Here is a 10612-nt window from a genome sequence, read left to right on the forward strand (position 1 = left end):
TCTGGTCCCTGAACTGTGAGTTTGCTAGGGCAGTATTTTATTGCGGAAGAGCTTGAGTCGGATTGCTGCCTTGATTCTATGTGTTTTAGTCAAATTGTTTGAGTAGGTTTGGTTGTTTGTAAGCATAGGCATGAAACATGGCTTGGAAGCATTTCACATTGTATCTACTGGTGACAGTAGCAACTGCAATGGGAAGATGGGATGGCAGCGGAAAAGCATTTCTTTAGCTGAAAGTCTTGATATAAATACAAAGGTTTTCATTATAACATTAACATAATTGGGTGTTACCACTCTGGCTTGGCCCTAACACTTGGATAGTAGTTCTCAAACTGAAATATACACTAGAGTCACATGTAGGGTATATTAAATAAAAATCTATTGAGTACAGTATTTCATTTTTAAATCAGTTGGTCTAGGGTAGAACCAAGAATTTATGTGTCAGAGGTCCACAACTGTTCATTGTGAAGAGAATATGTTACTGCGGAGGGTTCAGCCCTATATGGGATATATAGATCACATCCTCCCCTCAAGGCTCAAAGATCTATGCAAAACAGGGGGTGGGGTGGAAGGATTTTAAGAGCCAGGGGTGGTGGAAGACTTCAAGTTAATGGTGTTATCTGGACACAACAGAGCAGGTACACGTACGAATTCCAGGGATTGTGACAGCATGCACTAGACCTGCACAAGTTCAGGCCAGACAAAAGCCCAGCATGGAGAAGGGGAAGAACAGGAACTCCTAACCCTGGCTGAGGACCTATTGGTATTTGATTGCTGATAGGAAACAGAGTCAGTTCTTCAATGGTGTGACATCCCAGGAATAGCTGATCAAATTAAACTGAACTCAATGGATTGGTGCACACAAATCACACACACACACACACACACACACACACACACACACACACACACACACACACGATGGGGGTTGGGTGGATAAGGAGTTGAGAGGTGATCTGGGAAGAGTTGGGGGAATTGAATGAATACAATCAAGATAAATTGTAGGAAATTCTCAAAGCATTAATGGAAGCTTTTAAAAAACTGTGTTTCTAAGATGCTTCCAGATTGTGTAAATGCTTAGCACACTGTAGGACCACTGGTTTAGGCTGGGCATTGGACAATGGCTGACAAAACAAGCAAACAAGATCATATTCTCTCTTCCTCCAATCTTTCTCCAAGAATTGTAATCATTATGTGTATTTAATGACTTTCATTTCAATTCAACACAGATTAACAAAATGCTAATGGTGATTCAAGTACAGGGCCCTGTGTGTGTAATTGAACAAGACATCAATGTTTAAACCATTTCAGGGGACACAACCAGATTAATTAGGAATCTCCGTGTTAAGGCAGAAGTCCCTCGGAGGAGCACACAGGCAGTCAGAGAGGAGTCAAAGGAATGACTAGAAAAAAACGAGACAAAACAAATAAAATGACCATAGAAAGAAAGAAAAGGCTCATTGCATAAAGTCCTGGTGCTTTCACCAAGTTGAATGCCATTTGCCGCCTCTATAGATCATGCATGAAAGAAAGATTGGGAAGGGCTGCATATGAAGGTGGCCTCTATGTGTTGAGGTTTTGAACTGAGTTCTGTAATGGAAGGGCCTTTGTATTTTCTGTGTCCGGTGTGGGGGAGTGGACCTCTCTAGGTGATTCACCACCAAATGCCCAGAGGTGGGTGCAGGCTTCCTTCCTGCCCTCACTGAGGGGCTGATGCCCATTGTACTAACCTCCTTCCCATGCTGCTTTGTACTTTATGGGCAGGTGGGCCTTAAGGCCGGAAACCAGTGGTTAAGTAGGAGCTCACTGGTTGGTCCAGAGGTAAGGCTGGGTGGGGAAAGTGTAAACCAGGAGGAGGTTTGAAGCTTCATAAGCAAAGGCCTTTTGTATGTCCAGAGGACTGTGGGTGGGGAGAGGTGGATGTGTAGGAGGAAGCCTGGCTGAATGTAAGAAAGTTCTTGAGTATGTAAGAAAGTTCAGATAGGAAAATGCAAGCTTCCTTGATCAGAGGAGTTAGCTTGGCTTACAGGGATTGGCAGGGCTGTAAAACTTTAGGTAAAGCTTACTATCTAGAAGCATCCTTTGAGGGAAAGTGACCATTTCAGGAGGTCCAAGGACACCTTTCAGTGATTTCTTCTCTACTTAGTAAGGACAGAAGAATGAATGAGAGATCTCACTAAAAACTCGAATTGCATGAAACGGTATCAAACACTTAAGAGGAGAGCACACCTCTCCTGCACCCACCCCCCACAGTCTGCACCATTACCCATCACATCACTGACTTCTAACCAACTTTATCTATTTCATCTCCTTATGAATCCTCAAGGGTAGAAGTCAAGTCTTTGTTTACATAGCACCTGACTCAAGTCCCTTTTGTGGGACCCTCAAATTGCATTCCACTGTACTTTTTTTTTCTTTTATTTCATCTTCTTGATTCCTTAAAACTCAGCCCCTAAATAACAATAGCTCAATGAGCTATGAAAAACTGATTTTACTGTCTGGGATTTTTTTTTTTTTTTTTGCTTTAACTCCAAAAAGAGTCAAGGTGGGCAGATGTTTGACATTTGGCAAGGCTGTATTAAGAGATGTAGAGGCTTTCTTGGGGTACCCTTCAAACCATGCTACTTCCCTTCCATGAAGAATAAGCCTTGCTGATTCGAGTGAGTCTCTGATGTTCTCAGTCTAGTGTTGCCCTTCCCCAGGACACTGGCTTTCAGGTCTACAATGGCAACAACACCCCCAGCTTCTCCCTCTTAGCTTTATACCTTTATGGAATAAAAATCCAAGGACTTTGTCTAAAGCTGTGCTTAAGGAAAGTGTTCTAGGACCATGGGATACCATTGTCCCAAGCGGGTAAAGCAGATCTCTTCAGTCCATAAGGTTATGCACACATTAGATCCTTGGGCTTAGAGAAAATGAGCTGTCATGCTGGGAAGCAGCATCAAGCATGCACTCTGCCCCCCTCACCCAGACCTTTAGTGTCTGTCCCTGTGCCTGCCCCTTGTCCCTCTCAGGGAAGCTAGAGAAGAGGGATAGAGGCTAGATAAGGTTACTGTTTACCTTTTTCATTCGTTCTCATAGACCTCTCACGTTTCAAATGGTCTTGACTCTATAATTTATTGTTCTACTTACAAACCACTCACTGACTACTAGGTTCATACTCTGTATCTACAAATAAAATGAAATCAATCTATTCTCTCTCTCTCTCTCTCTCTCTCTCTCTCTCTCTCTCTCTCTCTCTCTCTCTCTCTCTCTCTCTCTCTCCTCTACCTGAAAATTCTTTCCTTGGTTACAAAACTCTTTCTTCCTGTTCTTTTCAACCCAAATGCCTTAAGAAGTAATCCTACTTGCCTTTCCTGTCTCTCCCATTTCCTCCCTTTCCTTTTCAGGAATCAGCTGTCTCTCAAGCCTCACACTTGGCATATGCTCAAACACTTAGCAATGTGTAGGCAGAGGGTGCCAGACTCTGTCTCTTCAAGAGGCTTCCATAACTGTCTCCTGGTTCCTTTACATGAGCAGCCTAGGCCTTTCCCTTCTTCGTTTTCTGTTTCCATAATGACTCTCAAATGTGCTTGCTGTTCTCAGGCTACACAGCTTCACTGGGCAGCCCATTGTTACCATTTTACCTACTACTTATCTTTTCATAGCCTTGTGAAGACAAAGGAGTCGCCCCTCCCTCCCCCTTTACATTCCTAAAAGAAATCTCTCAAGTAATAAATAATCACCACCACCTCCGCCCACCCCCAGGCTGCCTTGGCTGATAACAACTGCCCTGTGACTACACAGAGGCTGCCCCATCACGTATGGTTTTCTATCACACTCTCCATCACTGGTCTTCCACTACTGTCAGTGCATAGATTGCCTTTGGGTCTTTGCACATGCTATTTTCTCCACTTAGAACTTCTGTCTTCCCCTTTTATCTAATTAATCCTATTACCCTGTAGTTGAACGTGGAGTCACTGGTCATGAGGAGCTTCATTTTTGTTTACAGACAAGGTTGAGCCTCTGTTTGGATGTTTTCCTAGCATTCTTTACATTTATTACATAGTGTTCATCAAAATGCAGCATCAAGTATGATTTTTTTTTGGAGAAATTTGTTTGAAAATGACGAGGAAAACTTCACAGTCAGGTGAAAATTTGAATGAGGAGAAGGGTGTGTGGGATGATCCAAATATCTTTGCATAATTATATAAATGAAAAATTATCTTCCCCTGTTACCGGACTGAAAGCCACATAAGGTCAAAAGTATTTCTGTTTTGTTTATTGTTAAATTATGCAACATGTTAAATATATCCCATAGGAACTAGCCAACTGCTTTTAGCATGTTCCATTCTCCTATACAGAATACTCATCAGACCACATCAGTTCTATGTCTAAATATTTATACCAATATCTTCTAGCAAAGTGGATGCAGAATTAAAGAATAGCAAAGGGGGAACAAGAGATGAAATCATTCCAATGAGATCAAGAAAACAATCCCCATAGGTGACATATAATCCGGACGGGTAGGAGTGGTTACCTGGACTCACTGGTCTCCCTCCAACCTTCACCATGCAACTCTTAGTGATGCAGCTGGAAATCAGCACATCCAAACCCACATCTGGATGCGCCACTCCCGTGTTTAGGAGTGTTTAAAGAAAACGCATGCCATCCGTTCCTTCATATTATAGCCATGCTTCTAAATTTGGCAGACAAGACCCACCATGAGCTTTCTTTTCTCTCTTAGTGCATTTCCCACCTGTCTCGGCCTTAAAATTCATGTCCTAGTACACATAATTGTTTACCATTTTTGTCACAGTACCTAAGTCCTGCCCTGAGTACTCATTCATGCCATCCCCCATGTCTGGGGTGCCATTACCTTATTTTCTTCTGATCGATTTCATTTATATCTCAAGAGTTACCCTCCTACAGGAAGTCCGCCATGTCTTTTCTTGCCAGCTTCCTCTAGTCCTTTCTGTTCAAGGAGCCAGGGCCAAGCTCTACTAATACATTGAGCAAATGGTAAGTGCTCAGCTACTGACTGTGCCCTGCACATGTATCTCTTGAAGGGTGGTTGTTTATGTTTATTATTATTGTTATTGTTATTATTATTATTATTATTATTATTATTCAGTAATGCTTGGCACACAGTGATACCAAAGCACACTTATTTAATTCATTATTGGAATGAAGGAAAAAAATGGAAGAAGAAAAAGAAAAAGTGAAGGAAAGCAGGGATGAAAAAAAAGGGGGGGTGAAGAAGATAGACCCATAAGAGGTTTAGAGAAAACTGCATATTCTTTGCCGTCACCAGAATTCTGTTTCCCATAGACTTGTTAGATATAAATATTTGAAGAAAGAGCTCCACATGTCACAGTATGGGAAAAAGCAAGGTTTTGATGGCATCAGAAGGAGCTAGGAGTGAATGCAGTGGCCTTTCTGCTGGCTCTGACAGCAAACCTCTGATGCTCACACTAACTGTATGAGCCCTTCTGGGGTTCAGACTTCTGTGAGGAACCAACTTTATGACAGAATGTGGCTGCATGTTCTGGAGGAGCTTGAGGAGAAATAAGTGCTATTGTTACAGTTTTGCACAAGTGTGAGTCTCAAATTCCTCGTTAAGAAGCTTTCTCTTTTTAACTCTGGTTGCAAAGGTTCCATGAAGAATGGTGGGGTGACCACACAGCTCAGACCTTGTGAGGCTTTTACAGTTAAGGAGAAGATCAGAGAGTCACGGCTCAAGCCAAGGAGACAGTAGATTAGTAGTCGAAGCTACTTTTCCTGGGAACTCAGATACCTGCCTGAGAAGAAATTTTTGATTCTTGACTGTGTGGAAAGTGCTACTTTGTGTCTGTTGTAGTTTAGTCAGTAAAAAAAGAAAAGAAACGGCCAGGCATGGTATTACACTAGGAGCTCACCTCTACCTTCAAGGACAATGACAAGGACAATCCAACCCTAGGACCTGGTTTCCCCAGATTTCTTCTAGTAGCATCATTCAGAGTATGATCAGAAAGCAGAACCAGTTCCTAGGAACTTCAGCAGAAGGGTTTTTAACAAAATTCCCTGGGTGTCAATGGATATAGGAGCACAAAGGAGGAAATGAAGGGTGTGAGTGAAAACAGGTGCCAGGACATCTCACAGAAAATGACCTTCGGGTTACATGCATAAGGAATATAAGAAACATAAGTGAATGCCACAATGACATGACGAGACTTGTGTGTGTGTGTGTGTGTGTGTGTGTGTGTGTGTGTGTGTGTGTGTGTTCCCAAATCTAGAAAGGTCTGAAATCTGAAATACTTCTGGTCCGAACATCTTGAGTAACAGATACACCATCATAGGAGGCAGCCACTGCCTCTAGGCTGCAGGAAGCAAAGGTAAATCTGATGTCAGAAAATAGGTACTTGAAGTAAGCTCCATGGGATCTGGGGCTTGGAGCTGCAATATGATAGATGGTTTTGCCCAGATGTTGCTGAAGACGTGTGATTGGCTAGAGGAGATTTGGAATCTAGATCAACTGCTGCTGCTGAGGTGATGCTACCAACAACCACTTGGGACAAGAAGGAGGTCCTCCAGTGCTCTGCTACCTACCAGTTGGTCCATTTAGCAGTCTGTCATGGACACACCAACTGATGAGCAGCTTTCCAGCATGTGCTTTGCCAATGATTCCTGAATGAGGTTCATATATTCATTGATTTCCATTCTCTGAAGCTGTGTGGGACGGAGACCAGAGTACCTGTCCTTCACCTCTAAATTATGACCTTGGCATGAGTTTCATTTTCTTCCGCTTAGGTATGCTGTTTGGACCTGGGCTCAGTAAACCATCCACAAAGGTTTGCCATTCCAGGGTCTGTTTTAATATCCATGTTTTGGAAGGTATGGTTTCATAGATGGTTCTTTCTGCAATGGTTTCAATTTACTTTTTCACATCTCAGCAAGTAGCAAATTCCCCTACCAGATTTGCCCCTCTTGCCTGGGTTGTTTTCTGTTCTCATTATTTCAGAGTCCTTTGTGATGAGAAAAGCTTGGTTCTGGATGCCTTGGGGGTCAAGAATAATGCCAGCCCTCCTTTTCCTCCTGAAGTGCATGACTGGGTGGTTACTCATTGACTCCTGGGCATTCTTTTGGATGCCTGCCTCTGATCTGCCCGCTCTGCTCCTCCACGAGCTTTAAGGCAGCTGGGAGAAGCAACGGCAATCCTGGGTCTCCTACGGTCTAAAGCTCAGCCAAATGGAAGAGTATCTCCCAGTAGGATTAGAAGGCTTCCCCTGGAAGGCCGGGGAAGATGCCCCTTGCTTGGATCGGCCTAGAGGGTGGGGGTGCTGAGATGGTTTAGTACTATTATTTCACCTCTAGTACTCCGGAATGGAGAGGGTGTTATACTGGTGCAGAAGGAGAGACACAAGGATGGATGAAGAGTATTCCTTCCAATTAGGCTATCGACGAAAAAAGCCAAACTTGACTTGCATTTACCAATATCATCCCTAAAAAAGGAGGAAAGAGAAGGAAGAAGGGAGGCAGGTTGTGTTCTGTATCCAGCCCCTTTCCTGGGTTAGCTAATGCTTAGGAATAACAGCTACACTGAGAAACACGCTCCTTCCTGAGCCAAGCAGAACTATGTAAGTGCTTATTTTCATTTAATTTGCAAATAGCCCTTGAGGTAGAAGCACATTGCCTCCATTTTACATAGGACAGGGTGAGGAGCAGAGATGGTACATAATTTGCCAGAGGCTACACGTTACAATCAGACCAGAACTGGCCCGCAAGCTGGAGGGTCTCCATGTGATGCCCAAGCAAATACTCCGCACTGCCTGGCTCCTGCCACCCTTGGCAGCAAGGTGGCCATTCCATGTATAGTCAGACCCTCCCTAGGAGTTAACAGGCCTTCAATGCCATCTACCAAGTGTGTGTGCTTTCCAAACCCACTGGGAAAAAAAATCAAATAGTGACAATGTAGACACCAATCCTCTGACATATGGAACCCACTATTTGATTTTTTTTTTCCAGTGAGAGGAAAAAAAATCCAATTTCTTTCTGTCCCTTACTCTTCCGTATTGGTTTATTTTCCTCTGCTCTGTGTATGTCTGTCTCTGTCTCTTTTCTTCTGCCTTTCCAGCTGTAGGTTTCCCCCTGTCCTCAGTCTCTTCCAGTTCCTTTACTTTGTTTGTACCCAATGTTAATCGCCCCTCTGACCTACTGTCACTAACCCCTTCCTATCAAAGACAGCAGGCCCCTTCTAGCCACCTGTCCCTGTGCTCCTTCACCTCTCTCTCGCTCCCTCCCCTGACTCTTTTGGCCACCCCCTTTCCCTGCATAATCTCCACTGCCTGCTTGACTGCACAGGTTCTTTATCCCATCTTCCCCTCAAAGGCATTCACAGCTACACTGTTATTCTTGTATTAGCACTGAACCCATTAAAGCTAATTTGTTTGCCCTAATCTCCATTTATTTTTCCCTAGTTGATATTAGATTTCCCTTTCTATTGCTCCAGAATGATTTTCTCTTTGTCTTCCTAATGGTCTACCACCACTACCCCCCTTCCTCTATTAATCTGGTTGGCTTCACTGTGGTTTCAAGGCCTTTTTTCTCTCTGCCTCCCCCAGCCCTTAGATTAACCCTGTCACCTCCTCTCAAAAAGGGCCCCCAGTGTTTGTATTTTCAAGGATGAGGCTGTTGTAAATGTCAATAAGCCTCTAAGCTTCCTAGGGAACTACTGATGATCTTGAGAGCAGGTCTTTCCTAAGATCAGGCTGTGGTTTCCTGAACACAGGGGCCAGTGCTGGAGATACCTGGGTTACAGGACTGTGTTGAGCCTGATAGTTACTATGCTCTAGTTTTCCCTAGGTTGGATGAACTTTGAGGCTCTCCCAAAGATTTCTGAAAGCAACTTGCTTATGCCCTATATGTTTTATTAGTCGGCTAAGTGGTAGATGGACAGCTTTCTCCCTATGGCTGAGGTTCTGCAGCATCTTCTCCACTCTCCTAAAGACATGAAGGCCTCTGTGACCACAACTCTGAGCATAGCTGATCTACACCCTGCACTCTGGCTTCCATATACCCAAGGAGAGAGGTCTACCAGGAGTAAGGTTCAGAAGTGTTCTCTCCTTGCTGTCCTTGCCTGTGGATCACACTCTTCAGGCTTTCTACCTGGATACTGAGAGTCTCGAGGCAGCTGCAGCAGCTCCTCTGATTATGTAGGCTCCTTTCTGGGGAACAGAGTCCCCCTCTTCCATTACTACTCACTAGACTCCCCTGGAAAGTCAGGTACTTTCCACTTGGACAGTTCAAAGAGGAGGTTTTGCCATAATGTCCCTAATCCTGGATCTTTAAAAATATCTTCTGATGCTTGCTCAGAGTTCATATCCACTCTGTAGACTATAAATAACTTATGAACCAAAATCATTAATTAGTTGATTAAACATGAATTTGCAACCAGGAATCTCCCAGAGTCCTGGTTGGTGTGCTAGAGGTCTTTCTTCTGGCTCTTCCCCCTGAGCTTCCTGAGGCCTGTGGGTTCCTGGTAACAAGGCCCGGGGAGTGGTAGACATCTCCGAACTCTGCAGAGCTCTGCAATTCAGAGAAGGTGAAGACACCTGTTCACTTTGACTTCCTCCTTCCTCACAAGTCACCCCAGACTCCCCTGGGTTCAGAGGCTAGTGGCTACTATGTTGTTGGCTTTTTGTTTTTGTTTTTTTAAGAAAATGGGTTGATATTAAAACAGTTTTCAATTAGTTAAATTTCAATTCAATGAGTGCTCGCTCTTAGATAGTTACTGGGAGACCTGTAACATGTATCGAGATGGCTTCTGAATAGATGATGAGCTTGAGAAACATACACATGAATAACTCTTATTATGTTACCAAACCTGAAGGCTTTTTGATCCATTCACTATGGACCACTTGTACCGTCACCTTCCTTCCACAAACAGTCTTGCAACATACTCACAGGGAATGTGTGTACACTAGGGGGAGGGGGGTCAGTGTGTGCAGTGTGTGCATCTATGTGTGGGGCTAGTACGTGGTAAACTAGTTATGTTATCATGTACTGCTAGGACACTAAGTTCTCTAGCTCTGCTACAAGGCTATATGCTTGAGTTTAATGAACACACATTTAAAAATCACTTTCAGATGGGTAAGGAGGAAAATAGAGAGGTGTTAGAAGAACCTCTAGTGGGGACAAAAAGAACATGATCATGGAGAGGGAGATGACAACAGGATGTGGGGGGCCAGCGTGGAGAAGGAGAGGGAGGAAGAAAGAAACACAGCTGTAGTTGGGGAAACTACAGTGACTAAAAGGCCAGATAAATGAGGAGCCTTAAACATAATTCAGTCATGAAGTAGAAAAAAATGTGCTTTCCCCCTTTTAACCAAACCATCTCTCAATTTCTCTCCAGCTCTGGGTTTCTTTGCCTTTGAGATCTTAACTAAGATAAGATGTGATTGACAAGCTTAGAGAGGAGCAAAAGGTAGGCTTTGGCTAGAATTAGGATCAGACACAATTAGAAAGACTGTTTGTGTAAGTGGGGAGAGGTGTCGCAGAGTGGGATGAGAGAGGGAGAAAGATTGGAGTTGGGTCCCTCAAGGCAGGACAGCATGTCTGGCCACACTGAGTTGTACAGGAAGGAACGCATGAAGAAATC

The sequence above is a fragment of the Cricetulus griseus genome, chromosome 6 (genome assembly GCF_003668045.3).
Source record: "Cricetulus griseus strain 17A/GY chromosome 6, alternate assembly CriGri-PICRH-1.0, whole genome shotgun sequence".
Classification (NCBI taxonomy): domain Eukaryota; kingdom Metazoa; phylum Chordata; class Mammalia; order Rodentia; family Cricetidae; genus Cricetulus; species Cricetulus griseus.